The 24,199-nt window shown below is 39.9% G+C and overlaps 1 pseudogene; it reads left to right on the top strand.

The window, feature by feature from the left end:
* LOC115691349 (disease resistance protein RGA2-like) overlaps positions 1-23,272 on the top strand; it is a 42,445-nt pseudogene extending 19,173 nt beyond the window's left edge.
* Positions 23,273-24,199: the final 927 nt, after the last annotated feature.

The following is a 24,199-nucleotide window of genomic DNA, read 5'->3' as shown; positions in this document are numbered from 1 at the left end:
TTTTCTGTTCTAACTTACTAAGTTTCAAAATTCAGCACTTGTAATAGATCATAAGCTGGAAGCAAATGCGTGGCCAAGGTGCATTTCCATTGCTACTTTGTTGATTTTGAAGTATCGCACTTGTGATAAGTCGTAAGCTTAGAGGGATGCATCATAATCAAGGCGATTTCCATTGTAACTTACTAATTTTCGGCTTATTGCACTAGTAACGGATCGTAAACTGAGGACCCAATAAAACTGAGTTACAAAACAAGCTAAATGGGTTTAGAGCTTGTTACGATATATATAGCCTTTAGAATGTTTCATCCATTTTTCTCAAACCAGGTAGTCATTGATTGACCAAAAAAAACATGCAAATGAGTAGATCGACCGTAACATGCGTTGTAGGATAGAATTGAACTGAAGCATGAGCCAAACGTAACCGAATTTACAACTTGTTATGGACTCATGCCTCCAAGATCTATAACAACTTTCATCCATTGTGTTACAATACAAATGAACCTGAAGTGTCTTTCTAATTAATCAAATTAAATCAATTCGAAAGAAAAATTAAATTCGAAAGGTCAAATATATTGATTGGTGAAAATGTAATGGACATTCTCCTTAATATACAAAATCCCATTGTTCTTGTTGTCATTATTCAAGGCAGTGTCGTAAAACGTTGTAAGATACTTCGCAATGTCTCATAACCACGTCTATTTACGCTATAACTTATACATGGCATTGTGAAGGGCCGTCGTATGCTGCCGCACAATGTTTCGTAACCAAGGCAGTCGTGTCGAAATATACTAATGTAGTTACTCTTATCTTGTTTCGTGAAGTATAAATAAATTGATTAACTACATGTATCTGTCGATCAAAAAAATAAGCATGTTTTGACTGAACGGTCCGTGGTTATGACATCATATCACAGAGGTTACATCATGTGGTTGACACTCCCGTGGATTTATTTTTTTAATCTAGATAGATAGTTGAACATGATGATGTGTCATGTACGACGGACTCATGTAACAACATAAGCATGTGATATTATGTCCAAACGAATTTGATGACCAATTCATATATGAACGAAGGAAGAAGAGCGATTGTTCCTCTAACATTCCGTCGCCTATCTAGTTGACTCTAGCCATTTAATATCACTTCGTACTTAAACGTTTTGATTGAATAGTGTAATTACGACGCCACTCACACTGCCTTGAACAAGTTACAGTGACACGCCCCGAACCCTAACGGGCTTGCGACACCCCTACGACGGTCGTATCGAACGTGACGTCCCAGGACGCGTCGCCGACCCAAACGAGACACCCACATGTATACGCAAGCGGATGCGAAATAAAACAACCCAGACAATAGACAATGAAAATAATAATTTCATAGCAATGGAAAACAGTCACTTACAACATTTGGCCAAACAATCAGACATTAGGCTTCTAGGGTTAACATCCACCATTATCATAAAAAAGGGACAGGTGGTAGGGTAGGCTAGCTAGCTACATAAAAAGGGCTATACTAAAAAGCTTCTAAGCCCAGCACCCAAACGCTCCTACGGTGCCCAATCTGAATCAGACCCTAAAGATTCTGACTCCGTGTCAGAGTTGATCTCAATTGGCTCTTCCTCGTTACCCGACTCCTCCTCGGGCTCGCACTCCATGGGCTCTGGCACAAGCTCGGGCTCTTCTTTAGGTTCGGACTCCTCAAATTCTTCTTCGAGCTCGAGATCTGCAGGCGCTACAAGTTCTGGTACAGGCTTGAGTTCGGGACCAGGGTTCTCCGGGGGGATCTTCGGAGTCCAGAATCTCACCATCAGGAGCATACACGTCCCCGGGCTCCCAATCCACGGCATCCTCATTGCCGTGCTGCTGTCCCTCAAAACCCCGGATTGGGCCAACTAACTACAATCCGTCACGATAAAACCAGGCCAAGTGTGACGCTAGAAGTCCTCTAAGCCCACATCTTACCAGAATGTAATGAGGTGCCTAATATAAGTCTGATGTTGACCTACTGGATACTCGGTCTCCTCATGCACCGTATGCATAGGGACCCCAAAATGCCAAGGTGGCGGCATGATCAAGGTCGGGGTCGGGGATCTGAAATGGTTTGCACTACAGCAATAAGAATAAATCTCAATAAGCAGACAACCTAAACCCCACCTAGGCGAAGGCATACCCAGACGAGTCCCGGCATGCAATCTAGCAATCGACATAATAGAATTCTCATGCACACTTACCTCGCCTCAAATCACCCGCTAACTCCGCGCATTAGTCAAATCACAATAATGCAATAATAGCTCGAGCGCCATAACCACGTACATTCACCCAATTTAACCAAACACATTTCCCATACGTGTCCACCCAACTATCCACGACCCGCGTCAACACGTCTCAGGTCCAGTCCTCCGATCAATCCGGGCTCAGTCCCACGTAACCACGCCTCTGGACATTTCTCTCGACCCGCGTAACCACACCTCATGTCATTTCTTGCCTTTCTAGCCACACCCGCGTAACCACGCCTCAGGTTGGCAGCCCTCCGATCAATCCGGGCTCAGTTCAGCGTAACCACGCCTCAGGACATTTCTCTCGACCCGCGTAACCACGCCTCAGGTCATTTCTTGCCTTTCTAGCCACACCCACGTAACCACGCCTCAGGTTGGCAGCCCTCCGATCAATCCGGGCTCAGTCCAGCGTAACCACGCCTCAGGACATTTCTCTCGACCCGCGTAACCACGCCTCAGGTCATTTCTTGCCTTTCTAGCCACACCTGCGTAACCACGCCTCAGGTTGGCAGTCCTCCGATCAATCCGGGCTCAGTCCCGCGTAACCACGCCTCGGGACATTTCTCGCCTTTCTAGCCACACCCGCGTAACCACGTCTCAGGTTGGTAGCCCTCCGATCAATCCGAGCTTAGTCCCGCGTAACCACGCCTCAGGACATTTCTCGTGCACATATGCCACAACACAATTCGCCAATACCAATCTAATACGTCATACTATTCAAATTCAAGTCATGCTCACCACATTAGCCCACCAATCCGACATTCAAGTCGGCCAAATTCAGACATCGATTTCACCTACAAACGCCACATCAACTCAGTCATTGAACCCATCTCGATCAATTACTAATTTAGCCACAAAATCACCACAACAATAATCCATAAACCAATCACATTCAATTAACTAATCCTTACCTAACTTAGTCACTAAACCAACACTAATTACCCCTAAACAAGTCTAATAATACCCAAAGTACTAAGTAGGGTTTAGGGAGTCACTTACCTAGGTTTTGGCCCAAGGAAAAACCAGCAAGGGGGCCAAATGGCCAGTCGGGGCAGTGGCGGGCTCTGCGTGGGCGAGGGCACAGCGGGCAAGCGGCTCTGCCACGGCTCGGCACGGCCTCGGCCACGGCCGGGACTCGGCCACGGCCGGCGAGCGGCCGGGCATGCGGGCGGCGAGCCGGGCACGACGGGCGGCTGGCTTGGCGAGGCTCGGCCACGGCCGGGACGGCGGCCAGGCGCGTGGGCAACGAGCTCGGCACTCGGTACGAGCAAGGGCAGCGGCTGGGCTACTCGGCCACGGCCGGGGCAGTGGCCAGGCGAACGGGCGATGGGCTCGGCCACGGTCAGGACAGTCCAGCCAAGGCAGGGACAACGGCCAGGCAGACGGGCGACAGCCTGGGCGAGTTGGGCGACACGGCCGGCGAGCTGGGCGAGCAGCCGATGGCGACGGCAAGCTAGCGACGAGCGACGGGCGAGCTAGCGACGACGACAAGCTGCTGAGCGAGACCCGCGGCGGCGAGCTGTTGGGCGAGCTGGCGAGTGGCCAGGGGTAGGAGCGGTAGTCGGGTGGCGGCCCTGTGAGCGATGTACGGCGGTTGGACGCGCAGCGACATCGGCGCACGGCGGTGGCGACTGGTCCAGGCAGAGGGCAGTGCTCGCGGGTGGCTTGGGCAGACCGGCAACGGGCGATCGCGAGGCGACGATGGACGAGCAGGCACACGGCTGCGTTGGCTAGCGACGGCGACGGCGTGCGGTGGCTAGGCGATAGCGACGGTGGTGGTGGTGGCTGGTCGAGCGAGCGGCGGTCAACGAGCAAAAGAAGAAGAAGCAGATGCAGCGGCCAAGAGGAAAAGAAAAGAAGAGAAGAAGAAGAAGAAGGGAAAAGAGGAAGAAGGGAGGAGAGAGAGGGAGTTTGCATGGGGAGATGGGGAGGGGACGTGCATAGCTAGGGGGAGAGGGGACGCGCGGGCAGAGGGAGGGAGGGAGAGAGAGAGAGAGAGAGAGAGAGAAAGTCAAATTAATCGAGTGCGATCTAACGGCCCACGAAAAACCCTAATTATAAATTAGGATTAGGCCAAAAGATACTAAATAAAATAAATCCAAATGGAGGTCTACTGGTCAAAATCCGCATCCAGTCCAAATTTCACTTTTCGATGATTCTGGGCAATCTCGACGCTGGCCACAATAATATCGACATCGTCCAATTATATTCGTCACGAAACTCCGAGAAATTTGACACAAAAGTTTGGGCTCTAAATAACAGCTAAATTCGATCGAATGCGATTTTAGCGAAATCTCAAATTTAAAAATAACCCGAGAGTGATTAGTTTTGGGCAAGATTTAACTATATGCCAACCGACGAAATACACGTTTTCTAAATCCCAAAAATGGGTCGAAATCCGGAATGTCACTGGCTGGCTGTTGATGGGAAGAGTAGCCAGAGAGTTCCTCTGCTGGAGAGGCTTCCGGCCGAAGCATGTTGTTCCTGCCGGCTGAAGGTTGGAGTGCTTGCATCTTCACCTCTTAATTATGACCACGAACAACAACTCTGCCAACATCGTCATCATCATTGTTAATGTTATTAACCTCCTTGGTCTTGTCAAAATTGTCTTCCTTATCATCCTTCATATCGAAGCTCTGACAATCGCCATTACTGTTGCATTGCCAAAAGAAGGGTCTCTACTACACAGATGTGGCAAGGAAAGTGGATCATCACCGGTCATTATCACCACTATCTTCTTTTCATACACCATCATAGCCTTGTTGTGCCCTTTTTCGTCGCTCCTCTTTGCTTCACCTGTGTTTTCTTCGTCTCTTTGGGTGTTGTTCAAATTGCCAGAGAGCTTCTCGTAGGAACAGGTCAATATCAAGTGAGCAAAGCCTATGAGCCCCAACATTGCCGACAGGCCTTCAAACAAGTACGGCACAGGAGAGTGCCACAATGATTGCTGTGATGCCATAGGCAGTGTTGAAGCGATAATTGGAAAGAGGGAGCAGAGAGGGACAAATATGCAAGAGAGAGAACAAGGAGAAGTAAACGAGAAGAAGGAAAGTGGCAACCTCAAGAAAAAAGAGAAGAAAACAAATGGATCACCGCGTTAAAATAATGCTTTAAAAATGTGAGACCAACAAAAGTTAATATTATCAAAACCTTGTGATAGGGAGTTCTTTAGCCATAACAGGAGTGGAAAAAGCACTACCCTTTTTAATTTATTTGGATATTGGTAAATTCCTTACAATATGAGCGGGTAATCTGCTAATTTTAATTGTGAAATATCGATAAAGTTGGTAATTCCCTAAATCATTGATAATTTCCTTATAGTTTTGATACTTTATGAACCATGTTTGTAAAATTTAAAGAAGTTGGTAGGTTACTAGTTTATTTGGGAAATTTCCTATAGGATTGGTATTCCACTAATCACACTTGCCGAATTATAAAGAAGCTGGTAAGTTACTAATTTCGCGGAATGTTGTTAAATTTATTAAAGTATTAGTAAGTTACTAATGACGATTCTATAATTTCGGAAGAGTTGGTAATTTTACTATCCATTTGGACGTGGGTGAATTTTCGATAGTGTTGGTAATTTCGAAAAAAATTGGTAATTTACTAATTTATTGAAACGATGATAATTTATTTATAGTGTTGGCAGTTTAAAATCACGCTTATAAAACTTGAAAAAGTTGGCGACTTACTAATTTAGCGGCAAGTTGGCAAATACTTTATAGAGTCGGTAATTTACTAATCAAACTTGTAAATTTTCAAAAAATATGGTAAGTTATTGATTTTGTGGAACGTTAGTAAATTTACTATAATGTCGGTACGTTACTAATGACACTAGTAGAATTTCAGAGGAGTTGGTAATTTACTACTTCGTTAGGACATTGGTAATCCCGACAATATTGGTAATATATTAACGGGTGAATTGACAAGCAAGTAAACGGCGAAATTTTTTACCAACACGTATTAGAAGATTACCTGCAACATCAAAACTTTACCGACACGGAAATTTTTCAGCATTTATGTCTAACAAAATGTGATACGTAAAGCCAAAGCTGGCAAGCTAACACGTGCTTGACCAACAAAGAAGCCGGTAAGTTGCTAATTTAGCGGAATATTGGCAAATTTACTGAAGTATTAGTAAGTTACTAATGACAATTGTATAATTTCGGAAGAGTTGGTAAATTTACTAATCCATTTGGACGTTTTGGAATGTCGATAATTTTTTTTTATAGTGTTAATAGTTTAAAAATCAAGCTTGTGAAAGTTGAAAAAGTTGGTGACTTGATAATTTAGTGGCAGGTTGACAAATTCTCTATAGAGTCGGTAATTTAATAATCAAACTTGCAAAATATAAAAAAAATGATAAGTTACTGATTTTGTGGAACATTGTTAAATTTACTATAATATCGGTACATAACTAATGACACTAGTAGAATTTTAGAGGAGTTGGTAATTTAATACTTTGTTCCGACATTGGTAAAATCCCGATAATATTGGTAATTTACTAACGGGCGAATTGACAAGCAAGTGAACGGCAATATTTTTTTTCAGCATTTGTGTCTGAAAAATGTGATACATAAAGCCAAAGCAGACAAGCTAACGCCTGCTTGACCAACAATAGATTCTCATCTCTTGCTCTCATGCTAAGCAAAGTATATATGCAGATACAGACGGAATTTCTCAGGTGCGCACGTTGTAGGCACATTACAACCCCGACTTGACATTTACTTTAATGTTTAAATATAACTAATGATAAAAATTTATATTCCGTGTATAATCCCATGGACAGTATATATATACACACACACATACATATAATTTCTCTATTATCAAATCATTCATTCGAAGATCGCCTATTTTACAAACCATGAATCTTCGTTTCGGACAGAGGGGTGATGGTCAAATTCAAATTTTGTTTGAATTTTTCAATATGTAGTGGTTTCTATTATTAAAATTTGAAAAAAAATAATAATTCAAGTACCAGTTTCGACACTATGGAATGATATAAACACTAAAAGAAATAGGCAACTGAATAGTATCGATATGGTTCTTCTAGATGAGAAAGTGAGTCGTCATTCTTTCTTATTTTCAGTTATTTTGCTTGTCAAATGATTTTTTTATTTTTGGTATGTTTTGTTTGGAACGAATACATCCGTGGTTCTATCAAGAGCAACGATGCACATCACTTTCGAGATTTGCTAAAGGGCAATATATATTTTGTGAAGAATCATTAAGTAGTTAAGAACAACGATATTAATCGTGTTGCTAGTGACAGCAAACACAAGATTCAAAGCTTTATGACAGTAAGATTTTGAAAGAAGTTGGAGAAGATGACATGGCAATTCGCCGTTTGTGGAGTTTGATAACCTGCACAGCAGGATTAAAAGGATTAAATTCTGACAGGTATTACGTTTTACAATTTTATTACAGTTTTGATCATTTTTCAGATCACAAGTTGAAGAATTATTGATAACAGATGTGATGGGCCAAATTTTCGGAGAAGGAGCGATAGCAATGCAGAATGTCAATGGAGCACAAGTAAAAACCGTGCCCAATGAGCTCAAAGATAATAGGTATGGTCTAATTATCATGTACCTAAAGTTCATATAAATTTAAGCATCTTTTGCAAATTTTAATATTTTATTTTCTTGGATGTCCAACAAAGTATGTCTCACTTTGTGGGATGACTTTGTAGATGAATATCGAAAGGCCAAATTTATGTGCCCATCGAAGCACAAGATGGTCATTTTTACTAGGGGTGAGCAGTGAAGAAAAATTTAAGCATCTTTATCAGGATTATCTATGCTGTGTAGATAATGCAGATAAAGACATTCAAGCACTTAAAATAAGTGGAGAAGTTTTAGTGATAATCATGATACCAAATTAAACTTCACAAAGTTAAGAAATATAAATAACTCGAAGTACCAATAAATAGAAAATAGACTAACAATCAACGTCTGAAATTATTTAAAAACATAATTTTAGACCCGTGCAACGCAAGGGCATCTTAATCACTTGTGGTTAAATCTTGTGCGAGGTTAAATCATGTGGACGCTCACGAGCAAGCTTTACGCAAGCAATGGGTGCTGTAGCAAAACTTATTGCAAAAGAGGGGAAATGGGCACATTAAAATGACCTTTTGGAGATCCGCTTCATATCCAAAAACTGACAGTCGGACAAGGGGGGTATGTTTAGGTGAACTAGAAAAGGTTGGGTAGAGTCGGATCTAAATGTTGGCTAGGTAATGTGTCTTGAAGTAATTGGTAGAAAAAAACCCCAAATCAATATATTGTCATGTATTCTTATGCATAATTCTATGCGTATTTTGGTTTTCTCGTTAGATATTTATAGACGAGACTGTTTTTCTCTCATTCCAAATTTACGAGCAATCATATTTCTATTTAAATCTATTACTGTATGGTTCCCCTTTTGTTTCTTCTTTTTATGGTAAGAAGCAAACTTGTTTTTTTCATCCAAAATGGAAAAAAAAAACTCAGATCAAAAGATGGAAAAGATTATTTTGCTAGAAGCATGGTCAAATGGTTTTTATGCTTATCTTTAGATCATATCTCAATATTAACGAAAGATAAACACAAAAAGAAAAAGAAAAGGGCAATATTTTTCCTTTCTACTTCTACCATGAAGAAAGTAATTAATATCGATCATACATTTATATCTCATAGCAATTGGACCAAAACTTTAAGAAATGCTTAAAAGTTTCATGTGAAATGATGAGATGTAAATTTGAAAGTGAAGAAGGTGTAACTAGAGTTTCAACCTCCATTTTGCAATTTAGACAAAGAAATGTGTAAAAAACTCTAAGGAAAGCACAAATAAGCAATTTTTTTAACTATAGAAACCTACAAATTTATTCCGGCAAAGGACCCACAAGATCAAGAGCGATTAGATTAAAATCTAATTTTCAACTTTGAAATTTAGTTGTCTGACTATTTGAATAAAAATATGCAATTAATTGTGTATTCATAAGCCATCACAAATAGAAGTTTCTAATATTCTACGTAGCCTTTATGATTCCAAAGATAAGACCATGAATGAAACCTCTATGGTAATGCTAAAGATACCATTGAATCATAAGGATGATCAACTATACAATTTGATAATGTACGATTATTACCAAAAAGAGAATAATTCAAGTAAAATCTACAAGTACACCGAAAAGTTTCACTAATCTTAAATCTAGATAGTTAATGCAAATGTAAATTTAATTAGAGAGTCGTATAATCAACTAAAATCAAAGTAAATCCTGGCATAACATTGCAATTACGCAATTAATATTGAAGTTAAAAAAAAGTGCATTTACCAACATGAACCATGATATTAAAAATTCATGAGGCTGACAACCCCGAGTGTACTAAAATTTTTACACAATCATCTCCATAAACATAAGCAAGACTCCAATAGTTAACAAAAAAAATCTTGATGACTAGAATCTCTAGCCACATTACCTAAAACAAATTGATAATTGAGATGCTTATTAAAAATTATGTTCGAAATTACAGTCATATTATTTGTTAAATATATTGTCACGCAATGTTCAGCAAAAATTTTAATAACATCATGAACAGTAAGGTATAGCCTTTGCCTGCCAATGGGCATTGAGACTAGCACATAAGAATACCTAACCAAATGAAAAAGAAAGGCAATATCTAATTTCATGAATTCAGGAAATGCATTGACAAAATACGGAAAAAGAATATATAGGTAATACTCAACCGAAGTGTAAGAAAAAAAAATACTTTAAAGAGTACCTAATTATTAAAATCAGTATATCTATGTTTATATTATAGAAAAGCAAAAGGAAAAAACTTCGATTAGATATTCTTTCCAAGGTCGTTAAAGAAAAAAGGATTTGGGGAGACCATCCAACATGAAAGATATAGCTTTTTCAACCCTTTTTGTCACACCCCAAAAACAACTAGAAAAGGGGATGACACGGCCATCCTTCCACACGAAGGACGCAGCCACAACAATAACCAACAACCTGTTATCAACATATATATCTCAAACCACATATATATCAGATAAACCAACGGGTTGGTTACAACATCAGAGTTTCTATAATCCACCAAAAGAACATGTACATCAAGAACTCAGCCAACCCGACGAACTATCAACAACCTTACAAACAACTCCAAAAATCATACCCAAAAATCTAACTCCCAAACGTCCCCGCGATAGCGCTCTCGTACTAACGGCCGCTAGCCAAGGAACCTGAAAAGATTGGGAAAGAGAGGGATGAGCAACCACAGCTCAGTGAATAGTACATCTCTTCTAAGTAGATCGAGCAATCACTATGCATGTGTACAAAGCAATACCAGAACTTCAGAAATCAAACTCAAAATTTAAAATACATATAGAATCACATAAGAGTTATTTCATTTCATCAAAACTTTGTACAAGTCACAAATACACATTTAAATCCACCATCACAATTCAAACTATCAATGGTCAAGTCCATTGATCAATCTCTATACAAACCACGTCAATGGTCCATTCCATTGACTAATCTCAAATCACACATCAATGGTCTATTCCATTGATGAATCTCATATCATATCAAACGTCGATGGTCCATTCCATCGACCAATCTATTGCTCAATATCTAACTATGGTCACGACACAAAGCCTTGTGACAAGGCTACCAAGATTCCCCCCTTGGCAAGGTCTCCACCTACAAAGCCGGTGGCTCGGCCCAGAAGGATATACTAAACCCGGTATGCATACCCCAAAACCCCTTAATGGGTTCACAGTCATATTGAGCATCAAACAATCATCATCCAATATCAGAATTCCAATCCATAATACATTTCACAAATCAAACAAATAACTTTCTCACAATACGGCTCATCTGCCAGAAATACATTTCGTAGAGCATTTCTTGAATAATTTCCGAACTCATTTCATAAACTAGTTCATAACACAATATACAAATGTATCCTTTCATAATGCATTTCCAAAAACGATTCCCAAATCATTTTCAAATACTAAAAAGTAGTAAATGCTCGATCCCAATTTATGCAGCAAAATGCTCTTTTAAGTTCAACATATATATTTATATCGAATCATAATTCTTTCGAGATATGATTTTTATAAAACCAAAGAAGAGATAGTACTACTCACCTGGAATCCCCAAATATCAAATAACCACGCTCACTCGAACCGACGATCTCGTAATCCTAACAATTAAACGAGAATCGACGTCAAAACCAAGTAAAAAAAAACTACAAAATGGCTAAACGATGCTTAAACGCTAACAAGACAACTCAAAGGCGCCCACAAATCGCTTCTCCAAAGCGATTATCCAAACCGTTCGCAACGCGGAGTTTGAACGCGAAACTTGATCGCACCATAAATTCCTCCACCGAACCCCGATTCAAGCGAGCTTATAGTCAATAGAAAGCCCACTTAGAGCACTACAAGAACCCCAACTTGGCCGTCCCAAAATCGAGCTAAAAACCGACGAAAATCGGCCTAAAAGCTGCTGGTCGCGCACTGTTCACCTTGCGCGGCCAACTTCAAAAATTCATATTAGGCAAATCACAAGTCCAAATCAAGATCCGTAAAATCCCACGGCTCTACAACACCACAAACTATCAATTCTATAAAAATGCGCGGCTCTACGACTCAAAAATCGGACTTCGCCGCTTGAATTTCCCAAAATTCCGAATTTCAAGCCCTAAATCGGAAAACTTCTCCGATCAGACGAACAAGGGGCGCGAGTGCTTACCGAACGTTGAAATACGAAGTTGATCCGAGCTGGCGAGGCTCCGATGACGTGAGCCTTTCCTTTTTCTTCTTCTTCCTTTCCTTTCCCTTTCTCTCTTTTTCTTTCTTCTCCTTTCTCTCTGTCTCGGCCGAGCCAGCTCTCGGCTTAAATGAGAAAAACAGAGTGTTACTGTAGCAACTTTTGACTTTCTGACTTTTTGATTTTTTTTTATTTTTTTTTTCAAATACCCGAATATTACACTTTTAAAACGAACTTAACTGTTGCAAGATTCCATGGAAGATCAAATTGTTCCTGCTAAAATATGATTATTGGGTGTGGAAGAACCTTTCCGTCGAACAAAAGAAAGTAATCAGACGGGACCCCTTTTGCAAGAATGCAGTGCAAAGAAATCCCTTTCTTGTGTTGACGGTAACTTAGGAGGCAAAGAAAGGGATTAATTCCCAGGTGTCCTTGTTGTGTCGACATAGGAAAGGAATGTTCCTCTTTTCTTTCTCTATATGATGTGCGACGAGGATAAATGTAGGCAGCACTCAAGAACCGTTTCTTCACTGCTTCTTCTCTTGTTGCTTGCATTTCATTCAGGCTTGCTGCTGTCAAATTCGGTCCTTCGGTATCACCCATACTCCTGGTAATTTCGCTCTCGGTTATTTTCACCATGCGTGCATCGGTTTATTGTTTTATGAACTACAGGATCATTTCCAACCAAAAAAAAGAACTACAGGATCACTTCCGACCAAAAAAAAAGAACTATAGGATCACTGATTTGTTTTCACCTGCATTTTCATTGCCTTTGCAAGCATGTTAGACGAGTAAACACTCGAAGAACGTAAAATCTTAGACAAACCAATCACGGACCTTGGACCCGACCACGGTGGGTCTTATATGCATATTGATTTAGGCCTCATCTTGTAATGTGCGAAAAGGATAAGAATTCCTATCTTCAACAACTCAAGTTGGTCCACCTCCTGTGGTGGATTTCAAGCTCTACACTTTCGCAAGCATCAGCAAAACAACTAAAGGCATATTTTTGTTATATATTTTTTTAATTTAGTCTCGTTTCGGATGCAATGCTCGTGGGAAATAACCTGTAACAAGTCCCTGATAATGATATTTGTTAGTAAATTTAGGAAATTGTATAAAGGAATAATATATTTATGAAATATGAAACAAACCCTACACGAGAATTCATTGAAGTATGCAAAAGGGATTGTAGAGAAAATTTCATTAACAAATAATGATTAAGACCGTTCCTATTACTGATGGGAGGATGAGCGTGTTGCAATTTAACAAAAGTAGATACATGACATGCATAATAAATTATGCAGAAGAAGACTAGTCATACTTCGTATGAAAAACAAACGATTATAAGCATATTAAAATAAATAGTTGTTGCATTTTTTATATGTAAAAAGAATAATAAACGTTGTTGAAATGTTTTGAATTTGAATCTAGATAAAGGAAATAAGAACAGCCTGTCCATAAGTCATTAATAGAAAAGGCAAAAATAACTTTAGATTAAAAGACAGTGGCAAGGTAATCGTATGATTAAACACTAAATTCAGCAAAGATTTTATTGTGTATATTGAACAGAGCTCAATAAGAAGAAGAACGTGATAGGGGATGGAAATAAGAGCCAGACTTAAAAGACAAGAGAGATGACTTGTCTCATAGTAATTGTTAAAGAAAAGCTATAAATTGGAATTGAGTGAAGAATTCCAAGCTAATCAATATGATTATAGGGATATGTGCAATAGAAGTCTTAAAACTTGTCACAAAAGTGCAATTGAGTCCTAAAACTTTCAAAAAGTGCAAACAAGTCCTAAAACTTGTCACGAAAGTGCAATTGAGTCCTAAAACTTTCAAAAAAATACAAATAAGTCCTAAAACTTGTTACGAAAGTGCAAACAAGTCCTAAAACTTTCAAAAAGTACAATCAATGGAAGGACTTGATTAATTAATTTGACAAGTTTTAGGACTTGTTTGCACTTTCGTGACAAGTTTTAGGACTTGTTTACACTTTTTAAAAGTTTTAGGACTCAAGTGCACTTTTGTGACAAGTTTTAGGACTTGTTTGCACTTTTTGAAAGTTTTAGGACTCAATTGCACTTTCATGACAAGTTTTAGGACTTTGAATGCACTTATCCCATGATTATAATAGGAAACTGAAAAAGTAAGAGATTTTATACATATTGTATATGCTAGAAAAAGCGATCGGTATGTCCGTCATATTGCCCGTGCATGGGAATATTTTTAAAATCTAAATATACGATTTTTTTTTCTCGAGACCTAAATATAGGAATTTTTTTTGGTCGAACTAAATATAGGATTTTACATTGCATAAATGTGCAAGTTTCGGAATTGCCTAGTATGGGAAGAAATCTTTAAGGCAGTTTTTATTTATTTATTTCGAGAATAGGAAACAATAAAGGAACACAAAAAAATGTAGAAGCATTCATTCATGGGAAGCAAATAATTTCGAGAGATTAGCAAGGAGAGTGAACTTCCCTGATCAACTATATTGTTTTAGTAAAATAATAGCAACAAAGTCACTTGACAATATGAAGGAGAGTTTTGAATTAAGAGGTGAAGTGTTGGCATCAGAATGTAAACAAATCCATTATGTTACCTAAGCATAGAACTTTCTATTTTTACATAAAGAATCCCTATTATAATTACACACACACTTATATATATCAATAACTAGTTAATCGTAGCTCACATCTTAGACTACCTGAATCAAAGTAAACTAATATTTCCTAGGTTTATATCGTAAACTTTGTTACCAACTTTGTCATCCATTAAATCCATCCAAGAGTATAAAGAATGATAGGTCATCTTTTTGACAAAAAGGTAAAGAATGAAGCCTTTGAAAAAATAGAAGTATTCTTGCGAGCATCGGATGCGACCTCAGTGGGTCCTCATGTTTTATTTAGACTTGCGTGGATGATTAGAATTCCTATCTATAACAGGTAAAGTCGGTCATAGAAGTTGATAATTAGATTTGTCAGGCTTTCGATTTACCAGTCTCAGGTGAGCATCAGCCTTAACTTGTTATACATGTCGTGAGAAGTCTCTAGCCTTGGACCGACTAGACTAATATCTTCCTATCCACAGAGAGACAGAGAGAACAAAAATGGCGGAAGCTGTCATCGTTGGTATTGCTGGAAAGATCGTTGCTAATCTAGTTCCTGAAGCGATAGAAAAGGTTGGAATGTTATGGGGCGTCAAGCACGAACTCGAGGCGCTCGGAGACACCATCTCCACTCTTCAAGTTGTACTGGACCATGCAGAAGAGCAATACCACCAGAGTCCACAAATCCAAGTTTGGGTTGACAAACTGAAAGAAGCTTTCTATGATGCACAGGATGTGCTTGAAGAATTCAATATAGAAGCTATGCGACGAGAATTGAGGGGCCACAATGAAATGTTGAAGGAGGTAAGAACATTTTTCTCAAGTTCAAACCAGCTTGCTTTTAAAGTGAAGATGAGTTACAAACTAAAAGCAGTGAGGGAGAGAATAGAAGCCATTAAGGCTTATAAGAAATTCCACTTGGACGAACGCCCCAAGAGAGATTGGAGGAAGAGAGAAGAGACGCATTCATTTATACGTGAAGGAGATATTAAAGGCAGAGATGATGACAAAAGGATGGTTATAAATTTTTTATTGGATTCAAATGTGAAAGAGAACGTTTCCATCCTTCCAATAGTTGGAATTGGTGGGCTTGGAAAAACGGCACTTGCTCAATGTGTCTATAATGATGAGATGGTTAGTAAACATTTTCACTTGAAATTGTGGGTTTGTGTCTCCAATGACTTTGACATGAACAAAATAGTGAAAAATATCATAGCTCGTGCAAAGAACAAAGAACTAACTGAAGTTGCGATCGAACAATTGCAAAGTGAACTAAGAACAGTAATTGATGGAAAAAGATATCTCTTAGTTTTAGATGATGTGTGGACTACAGAACGAGAAACATGGCTAAAGTTGAAAACTTTATTGATGGGAGGTGCTGGAGGAAGCAAGATCCTCATAACCACACGCCTTCCTTTGGTTGCAGAGATCACCGGGACTGCTCCACCTCATTATCTCAGGGACTTATCTAACAGTGCATCTCTTGATTTACTAATGCAAATGGCTTGTCGAAAAGAAGAGAAGATACAAGATCCTGAAATGCTAGCTATCGGCAAAGATATAGTTAGAAAGTGCTATGGGGTTCCATTGGTTGTTCGAACTGTTGGGAGTATACTATTCTTTAAGAAAACTAAACCCGAATGGTCGCATTTCAAAGATTATGAGCTCCCAGATGTGTCTCAAAGGGAAGAAGGCATAAAATCTATTCTTAGGCTAAGTTACAACCATCTTCCTTCACATTTGAAACAATGTTTCGCGTTTTGTTCATTGTTTCCCAAAGATTATAAGATAAAGAAGCAGACTTTGGTCGATCTTTGGATGGCAGAAGGATTTATCCAGCAATCAAATAGAAGTCAGCATTTAGAAGACATTGCTCATGGATATTTCATGGATCTACTTTGGAGTAACTTCTTCCAAGATTTTGAGAAAGATCCAGACACGAACGAGGAGACTTGTAAGATGCATGATTTGATGCATGATCTAGCCTGCTTAGTTGCAGGGACCGAGTGTTGGGTGGCATGGGATGATAGAAAATCCATACCCAAAAGAACTCGTCACATATCATATGGTTCAACTTTCAATTTGATGGGTGAACTTCCAATCTCACGCATACAAGCAAGTGCACTGAGAACATTTCTGTGTGCTGCTAGTGATCAGGAAATGGAACCAACGAGTGAAGCAAATCTACGCCAACTCATTCAGAGTTTCAAGAGGTTGCGCGTCTTAGATCTGCATACCACATATGTCGAGAAGGTGTCAAAGTCCATTTGTAAGTTGAAGCATCTCACGTATCTCGATCTTTCTCTTAATGAAGCACTCAAAAGGCTTCCTAACTCCATTACGAGATTGCAGAATTTGCAAACGCTTAATCTCTATTATTGTTCTGCCCTTGATGAATTGCCAAGGGGCATAAGGAAGTTAGTCAGCCTTCGAAATCTAGATATAGATGGTTGTTATAAACTTCGTTATGTGCCACGCGGACTAGGGCAATTGAGTTCTTTGCATAGGCTAACACGCTTCATTTTGCCCAAAGATAAAGCTCTTGCTAAGGATTGTTGTGGACTTGGGGAGCTAAAAGAGCTTAATAACATCCGGGGAAGCCTTTGCATTGAGAATTTGGGAAGCGTGACAGATGCAGTAGCAGAATCCAAGGCTGCGAACTTGAGAGGAAAGCATTCTCTAGAATCTTTGATACTTGAATGGGGCGATTTCGATACTGATGATGTAGTAATTATGGATAGTGATGAAGCTCTATTGGGTGGACTATGGCCGCACTCAAATCTACAGGAATTGATGATCAGAGGATACAAAGGTGAAAGCTTTCCAAGGTGGATGATGGATAGCCTCGTGTCTTCTTTGCCCAATTTAGTCGAGGTAGGCTTTTCCAGTTGCAGAAGATGTAAACATCTCCCTCCACTAGGCCAACTACCTCGCCTCAAGTCTTTATCTATTTGGGAGCTGCCTGAATTGCAAGATATCGGGTTAGGCCATTCATCCACTTCAATAGCATCATTTCCTAGTCTATTGAAATTAAAGATCATTAGCTGTATGAAATTGAAAGCCATGCCACCAGCTCCACATCTTGAGGAGTTAATCCTGAGTAATGCCAACCCAGCGTTGATAAATATGATAGTTGGCCTTAATAAGCTGAAGAGTCTGAATATCCGGATGATGGAGTCTCTAGAATGTGTACCGGAGGAGTGTTGGAAAAGCCTCACCTCACTCGAATCTCTTCAAATCTGGGGTTGTACTCGGTTAACTTCCCTCTCAACAGCACCACCACTGGGTACGCGACATCAATCCAACCTGGTGGATCTCGATTCTTCGGATTCTGAGGAGCTGGATTTATCCAATTACGACGAAAGCAACAGAAACAACAACCTCATCTTGGAACTTCATAGTCTCCGCTCCGTGAGTCTCGGTGAACTTCCAAAACTAGCATCTCTCCCACAATGGCTTCTCCAGCTCAGCAATCTCGAGCGTCTCAATATTCAGGATTGTAAGGAGCTGGATTTATGCAAAGACGAAAGCAGCAGCAACAACGTCATCTTGGATTTCCATGGAGGACTCCATCAGAGTCTTCGGTCCCTGTGGATCGACGACCTTCCCAAACTAGCATCTCTCCCACAGTGGCTTCTACAGGCCAGCAATCTCGAGCATCTCGAAATTTCCCGTTGCTTCAATTTGAAGGAATTACCAGAGCAGATCGAGGCCCTTCAATCACTTCAACGGCTTGACATCCACGATAGCCCCTCATTGACGTCATTACCCGAAGGAATGCGAAAGCTTGCATCCCTTACTCACCTGAGAATCTACGGTTGCCCAGAATTGAAGAAGAGGTGCAAAAGAGATGCAGGCGAGGACTGGTACAAGATCGCTCATATCCCCGACATCTATATTGGATGATGTTAGATCGAGCCCTAATTTTCTTTACTGAAGGTATGTGGGGGCACCTTGTTTTCCAGATTTTACATGAACAATTTTCGAATACAATGCCACTGAGTTCAGCATCATCGTTAATGCTTTTTACAGTTTTTTGATTTTGGATTGCTGGTGCCTCTAGAGAATTTCTTGCTTTGTCCTTGCTCCTGATCGTAGTTCACTACTTCTGTTCGGCGTCATATGAATTTGTTTTTGTATCTTTTGATTGGGTTCATTGCTTGATCTGGTGAAGATGAGCTGAGTTTGCTGATTTGGCTCCTCAAACTAGACTCGCAGCTCAAAAACTATTATGATGTGTGGTCGGTGGCTGCTATTTCAATAGCATTTTGGTTTGGATCATCATGCTCTGTATTTCACGAGCGGTACTTTGTCATCTCAGTCTATCCCTCTATTTTTGGGCTAGAATCAAATTCAAGTGGGCTAACACTACGCCGCCCGATCTCTAAGCTTATACCTCTATCGAAACCGGTGTGTGTAAAATTGTTCATGTCAATTGACCTCGCTATTTATGCTTCAAAAATGCAATTTTTTCCCACTTGAAACTAGTCTTCAAAATGCGGTTTCATGAGATTAAGCTTAGGGTAAAGGTGTTAGCACTTGCTAAAGAGACCCTTTCTTTGAAGTATTCCAATCCATTCTTTTATCTTTTCAAAACTAAACTCTCGTGCATGCCAGAAGGCCAGGTCATACAAATAGAGCTCGTCATTGGAACTATCTTCCATGAGATTAAGCTCCCAGGTTTTTTTGCTTCAGTAGATATGTCTGTCACTCACATTGGCTTATTTTTCAGACTAGGCAGAAATGGCACAGATTTTTGCACCGACAACGTAATGCCAGATAAGGATCACAAAGAACTCACTGACCGCCAGTCTCATGACAGGAAACACATGGATTTCTCTCTTGCTAAAACAGAAGAAGAGTGGAAAAACCAAGAGCTTTTCTTAGTTCAGGGTGTATGCTTTGAAGTCCAACAACAATACTAGTACATGCTCGAGAGTCTTCTCAACTTGGACGTCACGCCTACACCGATACAATAATTGCATAATACATTTGGTATGTTTTCATGCCTAAAACCTTTGAGTGTGGTGCACAAAAAGATGAACAATACTAGAACTATTATGTACTCACCGAAGAATCGCAGGTTGCCCAAACTTGGAGGGGAGGTGCCACAAAGATGCAGGCGATGACTGTGACAAGATATCTCATATCCTGCAGACAGAGTTGATAAAGTTATCTATCAACGCTACATGATTTGAGAGGGGGACATGGACAGATCGCTGATAGGTTTGGACACTGCTTTAATCTCGAACATGCAAGAAAAATGAAGAAAATTCGTACTTTTCTTCATCCAACTCCGAGATTGTTAAATCTGCCTCATGACTCATGCTGTAGATATAGTGTGCAATCTCCTTATTTGATTTCACAAGGAGCAAAATGCATGCACAGTTCTGGAAAACTCTCATAGATGAAGTGATGAAATGTTTCTCTGTTGAACGGCTTTTGGTTTGCTTCCCTTGAACAGAGGTTCTAACATAGATCTGCGCAGCAACTCAAGGGTATGATTGGCGATAATAAAATATGTCGTGTTTTTCCTTTTTACACGCAACATGCTACTGATCTATTAATTCCTGAAATTAGGCGATCCCTAGACCTGCTGAGCACCCGTTTGAACTTCCAAAGTGGAATTACTATGGATCAAGTACCAGTCAAGCTCCAGGGGAGGATAGAGAAGTGATCTTATAGTTAGCATTTGACAACATTTGACATTCTTGATTTGCTTCTCAGCCATTCTGCAAAGGTTCTCAGGTAAATCCTTTACCAATTTTTAGCGACATCTTAAGCAATTGAGTAAATATTTGACATTAAAAGAGGTCTTATCACAGTTAGAGTGGGAGTCTAATCTATGACTTCTTCATTTTGATCACTGCAAGGTTGTCCTGTTCAGTTTGTTTGGTTGACAATTGACGTGGACTTCATCTCTTTGTGACAACAATGTCTGCAAAAGAAATGTGTGGTGTGTGAGGCAGAATGAATGAAGGAAGCAGTAGTCATTGTTGTCGTTTCTTTTCATGAATAAATCAATCACTACCAATTTTAAGTCTATGTTGTGGACCTCATGTGGAATCGATTTCTCTTGTATCCACTCTTGTCTCAGATTTTTCTTGTTCTGTGACTTCAAGTCCTCATAGTGATAATTGCTATGTTCGGTAGTCTTGCTCTGCCATGGTGATATATGATGGATATTTTCGCCGGAGTGGTTGGTAAGGGTAATTTGCAATTATGCCAAGTTTGTGAAAGAAGAAACTACTTCATTGTGATTGCCTTTTGATTGCGAGAGGAAAGGATTAGGTGCACTGTCAAGATTCATGAGTTGATCGTCCATTATATCTAATGAAATATCATAATAACATGTTTGCTAATTGATCCTTGGTAAGGTGGAATTTCATTAATCTCTTAAACTGTTGCACTCTGCAGTCTGCTTACTTCAACTATGTAACTGCCCTCAGTTTTTTACTTGTTCATGAGCTCACTTTTGGGAATGAGGCCTGAGAATAACCTTGAAATGATTCCAAAAGGAGAAGTATAGTTATGCCACTATTTTTAGCTAATTTTTCAAGGAGAATGTGGTATCATCCTTAGGGAAATCAATAAGACTCACTATTTATGCTTCAACATGTAAGTTTTCCTACTTGAAATTGTCGGCGTACGCACTTGCAAAAGAGACCCTTTCTTTGAAGTACCCAGTCTATTCTTTTTATCATTTCAAAACTAAACTCTCATGCATACCAGAAGGCCAAGTCATACAAATAGAGCTCGTTGTTTGAATCATCTTCCATGAGACTAAGCTCCTAGGTTTTTTGTTTACGTAGATATGTCTATTACTCACACTACTTTATTTTTCAGACTAGGCAGAAATGGCGCAGATTTTGGCACCAACGACATAATGCCAAACAAGGATCACAAAGAACTCATTGATGGCCAGTCCCATGGCAGCAAACGCATGGATTTCTCTCTCACTAAAACAGAAGAAGAGTGTAAACACCAAGAGCTTTTCTAAGTTCAAGGTGTATGCTTTGAAGTCCAAGAACAATACAATTACAGGCTTGAGAGTCTTCTCAACTCGGATGCCACGCCCTACACCCATACAATGATTGTAGAATACATTTGGTATGTTTTAATGCCTAAAACCATTTAGTGTGATCCACAAAAAGATGACAAATACTAGAACTATTCTGTACTGAGATTATAAGTTCGCATTTTTCTTCGATATGCCATCAGAATAAGTATGTCATATGTTATATTCACATTCAACTGCTGACACCTTTTCTTTTTTTCTTTCAATTTTTGCATTAGCGAACTTATTTCACATTTTGACGTTAGTCTAACTATGAGTCAGGATCGGAGTTTCTGGCATAGATTTGCACAGCACATCAAGCGTATGAATAGCAACAATAAAATATGTAGGGTTCTTCTTTTTACATGCTACATGCTACTAATATATTGATTCATGAATAATCAGATGATCCCTAGAGCTATTGAGTATGGATCAAGTACTGGTCAAGCTCCAGGGGAGGATAGTGAAGTGATCTAATCGTAAGATGACATAAACCAAAAACTCTCTTACTATATTTACCTTCACATCATTCCATCAAGTTCTTGATTTTTTAACAACCCTCGAGCAATTTTCAAGGATCCTTTATGAGGCAGCAACAATATCATGGTAATCATCCACGAAATAAGTATTATGTTGTCAAAAATTGTCCATCCATCAGATCATCTGAACAGGTTGATCAAACAAGAAAGAACGTTTCAATTAGTTTACGAAGAATTATTGTTCGTCTGTAGGTTATTTGCAATTTATACACACCAGCTGGCGAGCTGATCCCAGCGAACAAACGTGCCAGGGTTGCTGAAATTTTCAGTAACCCAAAGGTTATCAATGAAGTTTCATGGTGGGAAATCCAAAAGCATGAGTTCTCTATTGTGAATTAGAAATTTTTGAAATAGACAAGCTTATGGCTTTTGCTAAATGTTCATATTAGGTATGGGATTGAACAAGAAAACACCCTACTGCAGGACCGAAGAAACGGTCAATCTCGTTTGCGGCAAAACAGAGCAAATCTAGAATGAATCGGGATCACATTTAGAGATTAATTGGGGAAGATACGACCTGGTAAATGTGGTCGTGGCCAAGGGTACAGAGTCCATCAAATTGAAACTCCGCCGAGCTGATTCCAGTCCAACTCCAGTTCAGGTTTAGCGACAAATAAGCAAACGACAATATCAATCACGAACACGGAGCATCACAGAGCAGTATACTGCGGGGCTGTCCAAGGCAGATTTGACGATTCCGAGGGGTGTCGTTGTATGTACGAGTGTTAGCGGGTACAGGTGCGCTAGGACAAAGCGCTACCGTGAAGTCTTTCACTGGCAGAAGATGAGGAAAGGAGGACGACGAAGAAAAATAAAATAGGGACGCTCGGCCTCACCCCTGCGACATTGGTTTTAGGCGAAACTGGAACTTCTACGATCGTCGCCAAAGTGCAGGACGAACGTCTGGAGCTTCAGGAACGGATGGACAAGCTACTAGGGTTGACAACTTGTTACAACGTAAATAATCTGTTGTTATGACACATTTATTCTAGTATTATGAATATACATAATTGAATTTACGACTTGTTATAATTGTCAAAATTTGAAATGACACTTCCGCATGTCCCCAGAACCAAAGAACATGGATAGGTGCATTGTAAAAAGTCGTTAACTTAGTGCAAATAGATCTTGAAGAAGGCCTTTTTTCGGTTGTCACTCACTGATTTTCAGAGTACAGCGCTCAAAATAGATCATAAGCTGGAAGCAAATGCGCATGGCCAAGGGGCATTTCCATTGCTACTTTATCGTTTTTGAAGTATCTCGCTTGCGATCGGTCATAAGCTTAGAGGCAATGCATCATAATCAAGGCGATTTCCATCATAACTTACTGATTTTCGATTTATTGCACTTGCAACGGGTCATAAACTGAGGACCCAGTAAAACCGAGTTACAGAACAAGGTACTAGGGTTTAGAACTTGTTACGATGTATATAGCCGTTGTTACGACGCCTTTAGTATGTTTCATCCATTTTTCTCATCTCGAAGGAAATCATCTCAAACCATATAATCATCGATTGACAAAAAAAAAGACATTAATTCCAGTCAAGCAATCCCAAAAACCCCAACAGAGGAAGCATGGCAAAATGAGATTTTCCCTCAGGCTAGAAAACCTCAAACGACGCGATTGAACGAACCTGAGAAGGTTCAATGATGAGGAGGCCGAAGTGACGAGCGACCCTGAGAATCATGTCCTGCCAGAAATGGCACTTGGATTCCCCGATCCGATCTCTGGCCACTAAAAGCCTCGGATCGCGCCGTCGCGACCACTTCATCATCCCAATCGAGCACTTCTTTGCAAGCAAGAGAGTCGCGATCCATCTTCTTGATGCAGGTGTTATTTCCAACCGTCGCCAAGGCCTTGGCAACCCCCACTGGCCCTCTCCGGTGATTGTGGGGTGGTGGCGCCCACCGGTGAGGGGCTGCAATTGTGTTTTTTATTTTTTTTATAATA

The sequence above is a fragment of the Syzygium oleosum genome, unplaced genomic scaffold, assembly GCF_021117445.2.
Source record: "Syzygium oleosum isolate NSW1041296 unplaced genomic scaffold, Sole_v2.1 Sole_v2.43, whole genome shotgun sequence".
Taxonomy (NCBI): domain Eukaryota; kingdom Viridiplantae; phylum Streptophyta; class Magnoliopsida; order Myrtales; family Myrtaceae; genus Syzygium; species Syzygium oleosum.
The sequence above is the reverse complement of the archived record's forward strand: the minus strand, read 5'-3'. Positions and strand labels throughout refer to the sequence as shown.